Source organism: Ambystoma mexicanum, chromosome 4q (genome assembly GCF_040938575.1).
Source record: "Ambystoma mexicanum isolate Mex_15411 chromosome 4q, UKY_AmexF1_1, whole genome shotgun sequence".
NCBI classification, from domain to species: domain Eukaryota; kingdom Metazoa; phylum Chordata; class Amphibia; order Caudata; family Ambystomatidae; genus Ambystoma; species Ambystoma mexicanum.
In genome coordinates, this window is record NC_090928.1 from 131,481,384 (window position 1) to 131,498,341 (window position 16,958).

General features: G+C 50.0%; 1 protein-coding gene across 2 annotated transcripts in view; it reads left to right on the forward strand.

Annotated features, from left to right (window-relative positions):
- Positions 1–16,958, forward strand: part of MAP3K5 (mitogen-activated protein kinase kinase kinase 5) — a 1,851,596-nt gene that overhangs the window by 33,558 nt on the left and 1,801,080 nt on the right. The gene's annotated exons all lie outside the window — the stretch shown is intronic.

The window sequence follows — 16,958 nt, forward strand, 5'->3', positions numbered from 1 at the left end:
ACTGATGAAGTAGAGGATCATCTTGGCCCAGAAGATTGGCTTCCTCCTTCTGGACAACGGATCAGTTCCAAGTCTTTGGTGGGGATCTTTACCTGAGGGAATGACTACCTTCCCAAGGCACAAAATAAAGTTCTATGTTGAAATGTTAAAACGCAGTCAAGTTCTCAATTCAAACTCAAAAGGTACATTTCCAGTTCAAACAACATTCCTTATTGCCTATAGTTGCTTCTTCACTATTGGGCTCCTAGAGAATGCCTACTTTCTCCAGGTATATTGCTCTAGGAATGACTCCCTTACCCTGGCCTTTTCTCTTGCTTACTTTGCAGTTCACAGCACCAGGGGTAATGACTTTCCCCTGGCTTTTCTTTGTATATTCAGTAAGGCAGACCTGGTTTACTCTCCTGCCAGGTATTGCCACGAAGATGAATAATTATGTTGATCTTCTTTTGTGGGTGCGGGTCCCAGACCCATGCTTCCTTGTTTTTCTTCTGGCAGACTTGGTTTCCTCCTTTGCCAAGTACTGCCACACGGAAGATGACTGGCGATGATTTTCCTTTATGGTTGAGGATCCCAGACCTTGTTTTCTACGCTTTATTCTGCATGATTGATTATTAGTGTCCTTTGATATACTATGTATTGGGAAAACTTTTGTTTGGTTCCCCTCCTGTTGCCAATGTGACCCTTTTCCACTCCCACCAACCGTTCTGGTAACCTTTGTACCTTCAGGGATAGACTTGAGTTTCCTGGTCAGTCTCGGAAACGTCTGTGAGTTTGGGTCTTGCGCAGCTTACCTGGCTCTCTGGCGCACTGCAGCTGCTCTGCAGTTGTTGGTTTTTTTGCAGGTGGCACATCTTCCTTCGACCACGCTGTCGGACTCCGACACTCGCCTGGACCTCTGCTCTGCCAGCTTCTTGCCCGGTCTGTTACTGTAGGACAGTGTGTAGATGCCTCTCTCTGCGTTCTGGTCATCAGCCTATTCTTCCTGCACCGATCTGCAGTTTCGTTCCAGGTTCCTCGAGGGAGGGCTTGACAATTGGAAGTCCTTCCTTTGTCATTATTTGGAAGGGGCACTGACAACTAGAACGCTCATTTGCATTCTTCTGTACTCTTCAATGCTCCGCAGCTCATCCTCATCCCAGTGCATCCTTGTTAGATCATCCCTACTCTTCTTCGTCTCAGTGAATGTTGGAAATTCCATCTTCCAGACATACATAGAGGTCAGTGATAAGTGTGATTCATAGGGTTGGACGATGTATAGGGTGAGGGATGCCATGCCCCGTTCTAACTAGATGATCTTCCTTGCCCTCAGAGGGGGAGTCTCCTGTGAAGTTATCATGAAGTAAGACGCAGACAAAAGATTTAATTTTCTAAGTAAAAAGCTTTATTGTACGTAAAGGTCAGGATGGAGTAAGGCCTTACTCCTACGTCCAGTCCCCTTTCCTCCATACTTATGGGACAGTCCTCGGTCCTGTGGGACGAGAACGGAGCACTTTGTAAAAAGCATCACATTTTTCAAAAAGTTGTCCTTCCTCTCTTTTTACGTGGGGTACCGCACGCGGCTGTAACCCCGCCTTCCTTAGCTCTGCCCAGCTCATCGCCCACCAGTCCTTTTCTCCGCTCGATCGGGACTGGACGCACTTGCATCTTCGGAAGATTTTTTCCTTCCAGTGTCGTCCTCCCTTGCTCTGGCCTAGTGCTCGTGTAGTAGTCTCTCTAGACCGTTTCAGTTAGACTTTCCTACTTGTTCTTCTCATCAGCGACGCTTTGCTAGGGTGGATCCCCATCCTCTTTGTTTAGAGTGCTTGGGTCCGGAGCACCGGTGGGACTCGTGTTTTTACTGCGACTCCCTATCGGTCTGGGCGCTTCAATGTCGTTTGGAGCGGTGGGAGGAGGTCTTTCAGCGCGCTCCCCCATTGCATTTTCTGACGTTCATTGATGAAAAGAAGAAACGCCTGGTGAGTTCTTTACTTTTTAGTCCCCCCCCCCCCACCCCCCTGGCCGGGGGGACTCCTTCCCGGGGTCTTCCCGGTCCGGGAGGAGCGTCAAAAGCTCTGTTACCGGGGCTTGACCCGAGGTGCCTTCTAGGCCTAAAAAGTGTAACAGAGTTTTCTCCGAGGGCCTCCGTAAGAGGCCTAGTGACACCGGATTACTATTCGAGGACCCTCCTGTGGGGGCTGTTTGTGAGCCCAGTTCTACTGTGGCGGCGGGTACCGTAGCTAACTTCGAGGTCTCCTTGGCTGGAGCTTCCCATAAAAACACCAGGGTACGCCCTGAGGCCTCAGTCGAGGCTCTTAGTACAGAGCGAAAGTTCAAGGCCCGTTGGGAATGGGCTTTACATACCGGACTCGTTGTGAGGCTAGGGTGACCAACAGTTCTGAGAGGCCTGTTAAGGTCTTGTCGGTGAGGTGTGTTCCTCATCGCACCTGTTCAAGCAGTGACGTCAGACTGCTGAGGGGGCACGGAGTGAGGTCTTGGACCGGAATTCCTCTGTTACCGACGGTGCCGAGGTCCTTCCGTTTAAGGCTTGTCAAGCTGACACCATGTCTCAAAAACATTCTAGGTCATGCAGTACCGGATCGGCTGAGGTTCCTTGTGTTAAGGCTAAGATGAAGACATCTGACCCATCTGTGGAGGCCCCTGTCTCACTTCCACACGTGTCGCAGTTCTCCTCAGGTGCTGACAAAATGGCGGCCACTCCCGCCAAGACTATGGTGGCCATTTTGGGCACCTCCCTAACAACTACGCCATCGGCTCTAGGTGTGGGGAGTGTTTGTTTTCAGGTGAACATCGTTTTCCCTGTGCACATCCTTTTCGTCCAGTTTATGACTGGTACGCTCAGATGCCCTTATCGTCAGCGCCCTTGATTTATGTGGACACCAGTGGGGAAGGGCCCTCTTGGCAACCCTCTCCCTTGCGTCCCTGGATTTACTCAGCTCATGAGAGGCCTCCTCCAGTCACATCTAAATCAGTGGTGGAGGATGTCTTTTTTGGCAAGTTTCAAAGACTTATGCACACTACCCCATGAAGGAGTATTTGCGAAGCTTGTTTAGGGAGATAATCCCCCCCCCCCCCCCCTGCGCCTACGGTCACTGCTGTGGCACCAGTGATTCTGCCGGCACCGCCTTCACCAGCTCTTCCTACCTTGCCTCCATTGTCCCCAGTGGACAAATCTCTGGCGGTGCCTGATGCGACGCAGCTCGACCCGGAGGTGTCTGATGACGCTCAGGGGGATCAGGACAGCGATGACCAGCCCCGCTCTGTCAGAGCCTTTCACGACCGGGTGCTGGACATGTGTCTGTTGGATGTTCCAGTACCTGAGGCACCCGCTCCGGAGGAAGGGGTGCTTTCGGGGGCGTTCACATGGTCTCCTTCGGAGCGTACCGGCCTGTTCTTGCTCAAGGACGTTTTGGCTGAGGTCCGTAAAGTTTGGGAAAAACTGCACTCTGGACTGTTTGTCAATAAGAAGATTGACGCGCGTTATAGGCTGCATTCTTCGGAAGAGGTGGCTTTAGCGTTGTCTGCCCCTCTCCTCCACGGTAGTGGCTGCGGCCACTTTACATTCCAGACCTGCTGCATCATCTTCAACAACGGCTACACAGGTTCTGGCCAAGGAGGACAAGCTTCTTTACTCCTTGGGAAGGAGGATTTTCGCTAATTCAGACCTGCAGTTGCATCAAGCGAACGCGGAACTGGTATTAGCAGCGGCGAATATGAAAATGTGGAAAGATTTTGAGGAATGTATTCCCACTGGAGGATTTTAAAGCGGGTTTGTTAGATGCCAGGGTCGTGGCGCAGGATATGCTGGAGGACGCGGCGCATCATGTCGACACCTCGGCCCGGGGCCTTATGCTTGGCGTGGACACCTCTCGTCAAGGTTGGTTGCATACCACCAAGTTCTCTAAAGAGGTGCAGGATAAAGTTCTGGACCTCCCCTTTGATGGCAAGGAGCTTTTTCATTCCACAACGGACGTGGAACTGACCAAAACCAAGGACAGCACTCAGTCCGCCAAGTCCTTGTCTGTCCTGGTGAAGCCGCCTTTTAGGGCACAGAGAACGTCCTCGCAGCCTCGGCAGTCCTCTGGTTTCAGGGGGTTTCTGGACCAAAAGTCCCACATGGTTGATGCCCCATCAGGAAATTCCCGCCGACGGCAGCAACGGAGACAGTTTTTCTCCCGTTCCTCAGCCTCCTCTTCAGGTTCTGGAGGTGCCGCCACTGAATAACCAGCTAAATGAAGTTTCTCTGCGTTCGCACAAGTCCCTGGTAAGAGGACGCATTGCATCTCATTGGGAGGCGTGGCAGACCATCACACAGGACCGGTGGGTCTTGTCAGTCGCTTGGGCAGGCTTCTGCTTACCCCGCCCCCTTACCCCACCTGTCAATCATCCCTTCCAGCAGTCAGGGGTCTCCCTCCCTCAGAGCCGAGATTCAGAAGTTACTGGATCTCAGGGCGGTGGAACCTGTTACCCTAGGGCAACGAGGGGAGGGATTCTGTTCCCGGCTGTTTACGGTGCCCAAACCCAACCAAGCTGGCCTGCGCACCTTCCTAGACCTTTCCCAGTTCAATCTCTAGCCACCCCAAGAGAAATTCAAGATGATCACGCCCTGTCAAAGTCCTCTTTACAGAAGGGCGATTGGCTCAGTGTGGTGGACCTCCAGGATGCGTATATGCATATCCTGATCTAGAATCTACATCGGAGATACCTAAGTTTTTCCGTGGGGGAGGAGCACTTCAGTTCCGAGTGCTCCCGTTTTGGCTTCCGCTCGGCACCGTTTGTCTTTACGAAGATGATGTTGATTATCGCAGCTTATCTTCGGCTTCAGGGTATCCACGTGTATCCGTATTTGGACTATTGGCTGCTGCGCAGTCATTGTCTTCTGGAAGCCTCGAGCAACCTTCAGTCTCTCCTCCAGCTCTTGTTCCACCTTGGGCTGTCGGTGAACTGGCGGATGTCCTCCATGACGGTCTCTCAGGACCTGAATTTCTTGGGTTTTTGTTGGAACACAATCGACTGCAGAGTATACCTGACCGGGGACAGAATGGCGGGTCTGGTGGCCATGTGTCAGGTCTTTGCGCAGTCAGAGAGCATGTCGGCCTGGTGGTTCCAGAGGCTTCTGGGCCTTATGGCCTCGTGTGGGTATTGGCTCTTCCTCTTGCTCGGCTTAAGATGAGGCGGACGCAGATGGCTCTTCGGAGTTCTTGGCATCAAGCTGTGGATCCGGACTCCAAAATGATTTCGATTCCAGCTTTCATGAGAGCGGACCTTTTGTGGTGGTCGTCTCTCAGCAATCTATTGGTGGGTGCGTCTTTTCAGGACCCCGCTCTGCTGGTGACGATCACAACAGACTCTTCCCCTCTGGGGTGGGGTGCGACGTTGGACCTTCAAGTTTTCGATCTCTGGTCGCCCCAAGACAAGCTCCTCCATATAAATCTGGAGCTCCTGGCGATCTTTCTTGCGTTCAGGCTGGTCATTATCAACCAAGTGGTTCGTGTCCGCACGGACAATGTGGTGTCCATGTTTTACATGAACAAGCAGGGGGTACCAAGTCCCCTCCTCTTGTGGATCTTGCCATTCAAATTTGGGAATGGGCAGGTCAGCATGGCATCTGGCTGATGGCTGTGCACATCCCGGGCCAGCTGAATGTTACTGCAGATGCCCTCAGCCGACGAACGATGGTCAGCTACGAGTGGGAATTGAAAGCGGATGTCCTCATACAAATATTCCAGTGTTGGGGCACTCCAGAAATTGACCTCTTTGCAACATCGGCCAACAGGAAACTTCCACTGTATGCCTCCAGAAACGGGCTGAGAACCTCCTCTCTGGGAGATGCTCTTGAGATTCCTTGGCACAACATGAGGGCCTATGCTTTTCCGCCTCTGCCTCCGATTCATCGGACGATTTGCAAACTGAGAAACACAGTGAACTGTTCTCTTCTGCTCATAGCTCCGTGGCGGCCGGCCAGGTTCTGGTTTTTAGAGCTTCAACATCTGTCGGCGTGTGCACCAATCAGGCTTCCGTTGGTTCCCGACCTGCTTCACCAGAGAGATCGCCAGCTGTGGCACCCCTCCCAACAATCGTTCAGCTTGGCAGCATGGTGCCAGAGTTCAGGTCTATAGAGCATCTCAACATGTCTGCTGATAACATGCGCATTACTCAGGAAGCCCTCAACGAGGTCTCAATACAAGAGCAAATGGCTTTGGTTCTGCCACTGGTGCTTAGCCAAACAACTGGACCCCAGGATGGCTATGATCGACACGGTGCTGTCTTTCGTCTCTAATCTAGCAGAGTCGGGCATCCATGTCCTCTCATGCAGGACTTCTCTTTCGGCTGTTGCTGCCTACTTATCTATGGACCAGTGCTCTTTTTCACTATAAAATCCAGTGGTTAAAAGGCACTTTGCGGGTCTTATGCGTCTTTACCCTCCTGTTCGCAAACCACACCCGACGTGGGATCTGAACGTGGTCCTTACGCCCTTGCGCCATAAGACTTTTCAGCCAATGGCTACGGTAGATCTTAAGCACCTTTCGTGGAAAGTGTCCTCCTTCGTTGCTCTGACTTTGGCAAGACGTGTGAGCGAGCTCCAGGCTTTGTCGGTGGAGCATCCCTTCTTGGTTTTCCACAAGGATAAGGTTGTCCTGCGGACGAATCCTTCTTTCCTGCCAAATGTGGTTTCTGATTTTCATCTAAATCAGTCTATTTCCTTGCCAGTCTTCTTCCCAAACCTGGCTTCGGAAGCTGAGAGGGTTTTGCATTGCCTGGATGTTAGAACGTAAAAGCTCTTTTATCTCTACAGAACATCTGAATTTAGGAGTTCTCAACTATTGGTGACCTTTGGTAATCCGCAGGCTAAACGGGCCTCTAAAGCGACTATCTCCAGATGGATCGCTGCCTGTATTATGGAGTCTTGCACTGTTTAGGGGCTCCAACCTCCTAAAAGGATTCATGTACACCTGGTACGGGGCAAGGCAGCTGCGGTTGCCTTTCAGAAGTATGTCTGCTGGGAGACCATCGTGAAAGCGGCTACCTGGGCCTCCCCATCGGCTTTTTGTAAACACTGCTGTTTGGACCTGAGCTCCAGATCTGATGCTCAGTTTGGCCAGGCTGTGCTTAAAAACCTTTTTCAGTAGGGGGATCCCATCCACCCGTAGTTCCTTTGAGGAGTGCTTGGGAATTATGGAGGAAAGGGGACGGGACGTAGGAGTATAATAAGGTTACTCACCGTAGTGACCACTTTACTCCTAGTCCATAGTCCCCTTTCCTCCTTATGCCCGCCCGCCGTCCCCTCTAATAAGGTTCCTCTATTATTGCTTAAAGGTCTCTGACCTGGCGATAGAAAAGGACTGATGGGCGATGCGCTGGGCGGAACTAAGGAGGGCGGGGTTACGGCCGCGTGCGGTACTCCGTGTAAAAAGAGGGGAAGGACACATTTTTTGAAAAATGTAATACTTTTTACAAAGTGCTCCAGTCCCGTCCCATAGGACGGAGGAATGTTCCATAAGTATGGAGGAAAGGGGACTATGGACTAGGAGTAAGGTGGTCACTACGGTGAGTAACCTTAGTAAACTTTCCCTATGCTAAAGTGAGATTTACCTACCTAAAGAAAACTAAGGATAGTCTGTGTCAGTAAATTCAAATCAAAAGTCTGTCTCTGTCTAAAACCTATACTTGCCCTCACAACTAACTATATACAATGTGTAGGGATGTTGGCAGCAAAAAAAATAGTGTTAAAAAAGAAAGTTCTGAGCTTCTTCAAGCTCTTGGTTTATACTGCGCTTCCTCTTCCCCAAATTCAGAACAGTTCCAAAAAGGCCTTTGAGGATCCCTTCCCCAAGAGCTCAACACCATTCACAAAGTCTAGAGGTTTTCTTCTCTAAGAGGTAAACCCAGTTATGCAAAGTCTCGTGGTTCCCTTCCCCAAGAGTAAAAATCTTTCAGCTTGCAAAAAGGACAATACCAATTCTGAACTTCTAGTCCCATTTCCAAAAAACAATACTAATTCCAAACCACCCCACCTTGGTCATCCAGGCTTTTATCAGGGTTCCCTTCCACAAGAGTTTAAATTTCCAGCTTTAAAAAAAAAGACACAGAACTAATAAATGCCAGTTTAAATCTTCTAGCTTAAAAAAAAGGCCTTGTGGTTCCCTTCCGCAAGAGTTGACATAGTTCACAAAGTCTCGGGTTTCCCTTCCCCCAAGAATTCAACTCTTTCAGCTTCCAATATTGGTTCAAATCTGTCACGATTGTGCCACTGGTGCAGCAATTGGCACCCATCGTGGACTATTTGGGACTCGGTTGTTTCCGTAATACTCCCTGAACAACACCTATTCATATTATTGTCTTCACTTTCCATTTACAAGGCTTTGGAACTTTCATATTTACTTTAACAAACTACATGTCCCATAATGCACCTTGTGGTGGTTTCCATTTCCTGGCTATTCCTATACAGCAGTTCTAGCACTACAATCCACAGAAGCCTTGGAGAACAGTGCAGCTTTCGCTTTCCCAGGACTAGAGAGAGCGGAGCCAATTACATTCAGGTGTGCTGCTCCAGGTGCTGCTAATTAGCCTACTTCAGCACAGGGCAGCTCAGTATTTAAGCAGCTGCCTGCAGGAGCACAGGCCTCTTGCATTGAGCTTCTACCAGCCCTTTATTGCCTTGTTCCTTGGATATTTGCGGTGTCCTGTGGCTTCCAGTTCCTGCTCTTGTTCCAGAGCCCTATGCTTCCTGCCTTGCTGCCCTGCTTCTCAGCCCTCTCTCCCCTGCCTTTGCCTGTACCTCTGTGCCTTCCATACTGTAGCCCTGCTTCCTTGTTTGCAGCCCTCTATTCCCTGGCTACTGCTCCCTTGCTCTCTTCCTTGCCTGCAGCCCTCTGTTCATGATTCCTGTCCTTGTCTTCATTGAGTCTTCAGTCCTCCCCTTTGGTTTTCCACTTCAGTTATACTGTTTCCTTAATTTCCCTCTGCCAGCCTTCTCTTGTCTTTCCAGCCCTGAGTTACTGTTCTTGATTCCCGTGTACAGTTTCTGGTTGCCATTCCCTGCATTTAGATACTAGGTTTCTGCCCTTCCTTTCTTCCTGTTCTCTGTTCTGAACCTTGCTCTCTTCGACTTTCTTTTCCCTGGATATTTCTGTTCTTGTCTTCACTTGTGCTTTATGTAAATCCTATGTACAGAGTTTGACTGTTGGATTCCAGCAGGCAATCTCTGCCCCTTCCCTTGTCGCGTTTCAGTGTTGTACTTCGTGCCATTGTTTACAGTGTACTGGTTCCTGTTTCAGGAAGCAGTCATTGTTTGGTTCCTTGTGGACCTGTACAGGCTTCAGTCTTGTGAGTACTGTTGATCTTGTTCGTGCCTTAGGGTTCAGGTACAGACGCCCACTGCTGTTGCTCCCAGCCATGAGCATTCAGAGTGGGCCCCTGTAATGGCAATCTGTGCAGAAGGCTGGAGTTTCCAAAGGTCTGTGGAACTCTTTCCCCATTCTGCATACACCCCAAGAGGGAACCCAGCGTGTTGGTATCTTTGTATTCCCTGGACTTTTTTGTTCACAGCCTCTGTTGCCTATCCTTTCTTGTCTACAGGACTGCTTGTAGTCCAGCTTCTTGTGTGCCTTTCTCCCTTTAGCTTAGTGGGCATGCCTCTAGCCTCAGTCCCTTCCTGACAAAATCTGTGGTCAGCCAGGTTATTCAATTGTTCACATATACAATTCTGTTTCTTAATTTACCATTTTATAAAGCATCTGTTGCAACATACAGGCTATTTTACATATGCTTTCCTTGGCTCTTTCCAGGTAGGGGTCACTCGGTCTAGGCGCAGTTGCCGGAACAAGCTGTCGACCCATTACAGGTTACGCAACCGATAACCCTATGCACTTTGTTATGCTTCTGTATTCTTTGAGTTTTTGCCAACACAGGTTTTTCTCTGTTAACCTGTAGTTCTTTTGGCTTCTATATCTTTGGCCAATATTTATTTCACATTCTTCTTGGGAGTCTTTTGGCTTTGCCACAACTTTTATCTCATACAACTCACTCTGTGGAGTTTATCCCTTTTCACCACCTTGCTTTAACTTCATTCATAAGTGCTCATCACTTGCTTTTATTTTGTGCTGTATTCAAATATGTTCATTTCTTTTAGTTCGGTATTCAATAATGCTTGTTGCAATTCTCAGAATTACTTGTAATACCTTGCAGCTTGTGCGATATTCAAAACCACTTGATTTGGCCTTCCATAGCATTTTTAATAGTTTCAGTTTGTTCGGCATTCAGACGTGCTTGATTCCAGCCCCTGCAGCGCCCCGGTAATAGTGTTCTCTTCTCTGCACTCACCGGTATGCGGTCGCTCCTTCGGGCTTCTCGGTTCAGCTTCTATTTGCTGTGCTTTTTCCTCGCGGGAGCCCTAGTGGGCAGTGCACGCCATCCTCTGCAAAGCGTAGCTCTGCTCTTACCCAGCAGGAGCTACTGGGAGCACCTCTCGCTCTCTGAGACCTGCAGCGATCGTGAGGCTTTGGTGCCCCACAGTTTCTGCTGCGTACACTGGGCAGGGAGGACAGCAGGATTTTCAACCCACACAGCCGTCCTTGGCCCTGGCGTCTCTCACACTCTTGCTCAGCACGGCTTCCCTCAAGCCGTTTTCTCTCCAGCCTGCTCCCTCTTTTTTCTCACTAACAAACTAAGGACATCATCTCCCCAAGTTACCTCCACCCAGGTGATCCTCCCTCGCATATCCACCCCCAGGGTTGGGGATCCAAAAGAAATGGCCTTTCCCTGGCCACCGAGCAGATGATGCCTGGAGAAAAGAAGTGAGGACACTCCCCGGTTCCTCGCACTCCCCTCATGAGGGGAGTGCGAGGCACCAGTACACGTTCCCATCCCCGCTCCCAGCCCAGGCAGCCCAGGCTGCAGACGAAAAGACCTTCACATCAAACGGACACAACCATCCCATTGTCTCACGCGGCAGGCCTGTGCAATTAGAAAGGAATGTGAATGGCCAAGCGCGAGTAGTGCTCTGCCTGCACCTGAAGGATGTTCTCCTGGGAGCCAGGACAGAGGTCTTGTGCTGCCAAAACGCCCTGTTCAAATTTAGGGCCCTAGTGCCCCATAATACTGGTCACTCTGTTTGAACTACCACATGCCCACAATTGGCACTCTGAAATCCATCACACAGTGACTTAATGGTGCGCTCCTGGCAGAGCCCAGGTGAAGGCCTCGGGAGGGGACTGCCACCAAGGGGGTAGGGGGGGTAGCACAGAGCCGAATGTCTTGGTATTTGTACTGCAAGGTGCACAGGGTGAGGATAACAAACCTAGGTCGGTGCCAGGGAGGCATAGTGGGGGTGCCTGCGTTTCTGGGATCCAAAGAAGCACCTCACGTTTCAGAGGTCCAATTTGACCTCGAATATCCACTGAGCTCATGTCCAACTACCAGGTGCACATCATGTGAGGTGTTGTGGGGGATCCAATTATATCACAGGAACCTAGCGTAGCAAGGGCAAAGACCGCGTGCAAGGGGATTGACACAATAACCTGTGAACCAATCATCTGGCAGCTCATATGCAGTGTGTGGTATGTACATAGGGGAGGGTCAGTGGGCAAGGGGAACCAACACTGTATATTGCTTGCATGAATTGTGACAACATTGTTCCTTAAAAAATACTGCTTTGTTCTGGACTAACCAGTGCGCTCCATGGCAGTCGGGATAGAGTGCCCCTTAATGAAATGTATTTTTTTTTAAATATTTTCAAAATAAAACCTAGTTATCCTGGCAAGAGGTGCAGCTAGCCTTTTCCCTCAGGAGTCCCAAGTTTTGGTCTGGTTACCGGTGGTCCAACCTACAGTAGCAGCCTCACAACCCTGGCCTTCTGGGAAGGAGCTCACCCTCTGGGAGAAGTGACGACATCCAAGGATTGGTCACATTGGACAAGATCCCTCTTCTAGGTTTTTATTTTGAATGAACCAACGCAAACATCCTGTTTTCTAAAAACATGTAAAAAAGAATGGGTTTTCCACAGATTTACTTACTTTGCCTATATTGCTAGGTTCGCTAGAAGAATAATCTTTTTAATCCTACTCGAAAAACCTCTGTTTTTCAAACATTCACATTAAACCTGTTTTAACCGCCCATGTGACATAAGTCCCAGCTGTATTACTGAAGTTTCACATGTCTGGCGTCAGTTGACGGTCATGGAACGCAATTGTACACAGGCATCTAAAGTTTCTGCAGTCATTGAGCTTCAAGAGACCGTGCAGGGCGTTGGCTGCGGTAGCAAGTATTTGTACTGTGGGTTTCAGAAGAAAGCCGGCTTAGCATATTTGGAAAGGTATCGTTTATTTCTCAGAACATCAACGCAGACCTCAAAAAGAATTAATAGAAAAATAGGTTGTGTTCGATAGTACATGGCCCTTTCGTCATGAAATGATATGTTGAAGGTTCCTCCCTCCCCAACCCATCATTTGTTCGGTTCTTGGGCTTTAAGCCACACAATGGTGCCATTTTTATGGTCTCTTGGCACTCTTGTGAATGTGAGGGGAGGGTGGAGTGGGGTACTGCTGGGTTTGGTTAGCAAGAACCCAAGTAAAATGCAAGACCGCTTTGCTGTTATGTTAAGGCATGCAGTTCGGAAGTACTGGGGTATTGTTTGACTGTTTCTACATGGTTTGTGTCTAAAGGACTTGAGGCGTCGGTTCCCAGAGAGGAGCCTCACATCCATGTAGCACCGAGATGTGTTGGTCCGGACTGTGGCATTTAGGCTTGTTGCAGAGGTGTAGCGTTCTGATGTTGGCAGTCTGTGGGATGCGTGTCCATTTGCCATGTGCATCTAGCGTTCGTGTTCTACTGTAGAATTTTAGCAGTTTGGAGCCAATTTTCCGACAAGAACACGACCACCTGTAGATCTGATCTATGACAAATCTTGACTTAAGTTCATAGATGGGGAGCAGGTGCAAGTGGCTCTAGGTCACCTGGCCTAGGCCCCACCCACCTGGTGCCTTCCTGCCTGCCGCTCGTTTTCACCACTTAGCTAGTCCCGCCCACCTGGTGCCTTCCTGCTTGCTGCTCTTTTTCACCACTTAGCAAGCCCCGCCCACCTGGTGCCTTCCTGGCTGCCGCTCTTTTTCACCACTTAGCAAGCCCCACCCACCTGGTGCCTTCCTGCTTGCCGCTCTTTTTCACCACTTAGCAAGCCCCGTCCACCTGGTGCCTTCCTGGCTGCCGCTCTTTTTCACCACTTAGCAAGCCCCACCCACCTGGTGCCTTCCTGCTTGCCGTTCTTTTTCACCACTTAGCAAGCCCCACCCACCTGGTGCCTTCCTGCTTGCCGCTCTTTTTCACCACTTAGCTAGTCCCGCCCATCTGGTGCCTTCCTGCTTGCTGCTCTTTTTCACCACTTAGCAAGCCCCGCCCACCTGGTGCCTTCCTGGCTGCCGCTCTTTTTCACCACTTAGCAAGCCCCGTCCACCTGGTGCCTTCCTGTCTGCTGCTCTTTTTCACCACTTAGCAAACCCCGCCCACCTGGTGCCTTCCTGCTTGCCGCTCTTTTTCCCTACTTAAGGAGCCCTCCAGCCTCTTTTCCTTTGCAGATTGGGAGCAGGTGCAAGTGGATCTAGGTCACCTGGTCTAAGCACCACCCACCTTCTTAGCCCTGCCTCTTCCTTCCTGCTCTTAACTATTAGATCAAGGTCGTCTCTCGCCCGGGGGTCCTAAGCGAAGGGCAGACGAAGAAAAGGGCAAATCGTGTTTGGACCACTTCGGACCAGGATGAGCCAGGGCCCAACCCCCTGCTCAGACAGCAGGTAAGCATGCACCAACATGTGTTACTCACTCTGTCCCCCACAGGCCATCCCCACCCCCTCTGGTCCCCCAGTGATGTTCACTTGTGCCCCCACCTTTCTCGCACACAGGTGTTGCCTGTTTTGCTCGATTCCTCTACCCTGCTCCCCCTTACCCCTCTCAAGCCTTCTTCTGCAGGAGTCTGTCCAGATAAATTCTGGTTTCAGCATCACCATCTTGTGGCCAATGCTGGATTTGACTATTATGGACTTCATTCATTTATGGTGCGTCACCCTTTCTCAACTCTCATGCTGGACTTTTTTTGGATCTTGTACTCATGGTGGCCCTGGATCATGCTGTTCCTATCTTCATATTTATGCTGGCTTGCAACATTATGTGTTACTACTGACTTCTGCAATTGTATTCACTCTCCCTTCCTGCTTCTCCACTCTTTTGACTACTAACTCTGTTCTCTCCTCCTTTCCCTTACCCCTTTACCTATCTCCTCCCCTTACTTTCTTATATGCATTTACTCTATCAAAATTGTCCCTGGACCTAGTATGATAGCAACCTCGTCTGTCTCCTCGTCCCTCCCCTTAATAGTTTTTTTTCTCCCCCACTCTCCCTCTAGCACTATCTGAAATGTCATCAAGCCTAGTCTTAAGAAAGATTTCATAATTCTATGTAATTTTCCCTCCATGTGGCAACCCCCAAACTTTTTGCTGCTGTTTTACACCCTGATCTAGACTTTGTCAGAGAAGCGCAGCCTTCCGCCGCACTCCTCTGGGCTTTCGCTCAATTCTTATGGGGAAACTGACATGCCCTTAAGACAGTCAGTACTGGGAGACTTTGTTTCCCTTAGTCCTTTCCTCATGTTGCAGCTTTTGTGCAACATGAAACAAGAGTGCACTGTAACTTACTTTACCGTGCTCTTGGGTCTCTAGTCATTCCAAAGGCCCTAGAAACCTCTCGCTGTACTTATTATGAACTGTGCAAATGTGTCACGGACAGGACTGGTGGCAGCTATCGTTTCTCTTGTGTTTTGAACCCTTCTTTGCCATGTTATCCGCGCTTCCTGCGTTTGGCACGAATAGGTGGCCTGGCTCCCAAAATGGCCATGCCACGAGGTTCTTTGTCCTGTCCACTGACCGTTTTGCCCCTTCACCTTCCCCAGGTCGAGCCGACCCGGGTCAGTCCTTATTTGGTCATCCACTTTCCCGCGAAACCCCAAAGCTTTCGCAGGCTTCTGCATGCCTTGTGTGTTCCTCCAGGATGTGGGCTGGGATGTCTGATCCCAATACACATCCTGGGTGCCAGAGAATCTAGAGTGTCCTGAATGCCTGGGACCACCATGGTCCGTGATAGGTCCACGTATGGTGTCAGTGTTTGTGAGCAGATCTCCCAGTGGATCCTCTCCGTTTTGGCGCAAAGGGAACTTTGGATAAGAGGAGGCTGTAAACACCACTACCAGGTCGATCTCCTGCGTTCACACCGAACAAGGGATAAGGAGCCAAATATCCTGCAACAAGAAGCTGAGTCGAAGAACTGTTGGTGACCCGTTGAAAGTTTGGCACCCTGAGCCGCTGTCGTCCTGCGAGACCCCTCTGCATCTGATCGTCCTAGAAGGTCTGCGAAGGCGCTTCGACCCATTGGAATAGTGGGATCAACTATTCCCGGCACCTTCATCAAACCCTGCAAGTAAGCCTCATCGGAAGTGTCCCTGGGCCAACCAGTGGGCTGACCATCTTACGCAGGACGCTTTGCTCTGCCGCCGCCGTTTCACGGAAGCCCTCGAAACTTGGTCTACTGCTTGCTCTGCGTCCACGGCACCCTCGCACCGAATTTCGTACTCTTGGCATTCCTATGTCTGAAGTGAGACGAGTGCGCCCGGACCAGAGTAAACACGGTTGCCGTGTTGCCCTGCTGTGGTAACAACCTGTGCACGTCCGCTGCATTTAGGACACCCTCGACCCTGTATCCTGCTACACAGAATATACACGGTGTCGAGACGTCATGACCATCGCAGCTGAACCTGCCAGCAACGTGAACTGAACTGGAGAAGTGTGGGTCTGCCTGCATCGGGGACCAGTGAGTAGTCCATACCCCAACCAGTGGCCCTTCGCGCAGGAGCCCGTTTCTTTTCTACCGCTGTTGCGAAATAGCAACTCTATCCCGCACTCTCACCCTGCCTCTGTCCCCAAGTGGAGGCCTTGCTTGAGTAGTGGGGACTTGTTCTGCATCGCTTCATTCACCTTCCTGAACTGCCTGAGATCCTTGGAGAGTCCCTACCTTATCCATTGGCACCAGCGCGTGCAGGAACTTTTGAGCATAAGGCTACTCTCTTTGTAGGCCTTGGACTTCCTCCTAGTTAGGTGTATTTCAGATGTCGAACTGGGTCTAATGATTACTTGCACTGCCTGTTTTCCTTCACATCTAGGTGGGCTACATATTACGTGCTCATAACTCCTTAGACCCCTCGGTCTTTTATATATATTGTATTGATTGTGATGTGTTGGTTTACTTTAGTATTATTGTGATTCTTTGCTATGGTCGATGTTACAAAGGCCTAGTAATAAATGTGTCTATATTGTCCTTGCTTTGTGTGCTCATTGAGGTCTTTCCGTCACCCTCACCCATCTTGAGACTTGGTCTTGACCGCCGCCATCGCTACCCTGATTGGTCTGGCTTGTCCAGAGGTTACCCTGTTCAAAGAAACTAGGCTGACCTTCTGAACCTCTGCCCCTCCAGGTGCGAGTTCAGAAATCCATCTTAACACCTAGTATGATAGTCGCTTGTTTTGTTTCTCCCCTACCTTTCTGCACCGCTCTCCCTCACCTCTTGTTTTTCTCCAGCTCTACCAGAAATGTCGTCAGGCCAAGTACGGTAGTCGCCTGTCTGTTTCCATTTCCTTCCCACTCTCCCCCTCTCTTCCTTATCTGTGTTTTAGCTCTTGCACTATCTGAAATGTCAGGCCGAGTACGATAGTTAATTTCACATCCTTACTGTTCATGGCCTGTAAGAATGTCATTGTATTTTCACGTGTTCCCTCCCTTGCCTTGAAGCGCTTTGAAACACATTGTGTATAGGCGCTATATAAATAAACTATCATATCATAGGGAAATATGCAGTATCCCTAGAAGAAGCAAAAGGGCTCCTAATGTACAGGGAGACATCTCACCCAGAACCATGTTCATACCATT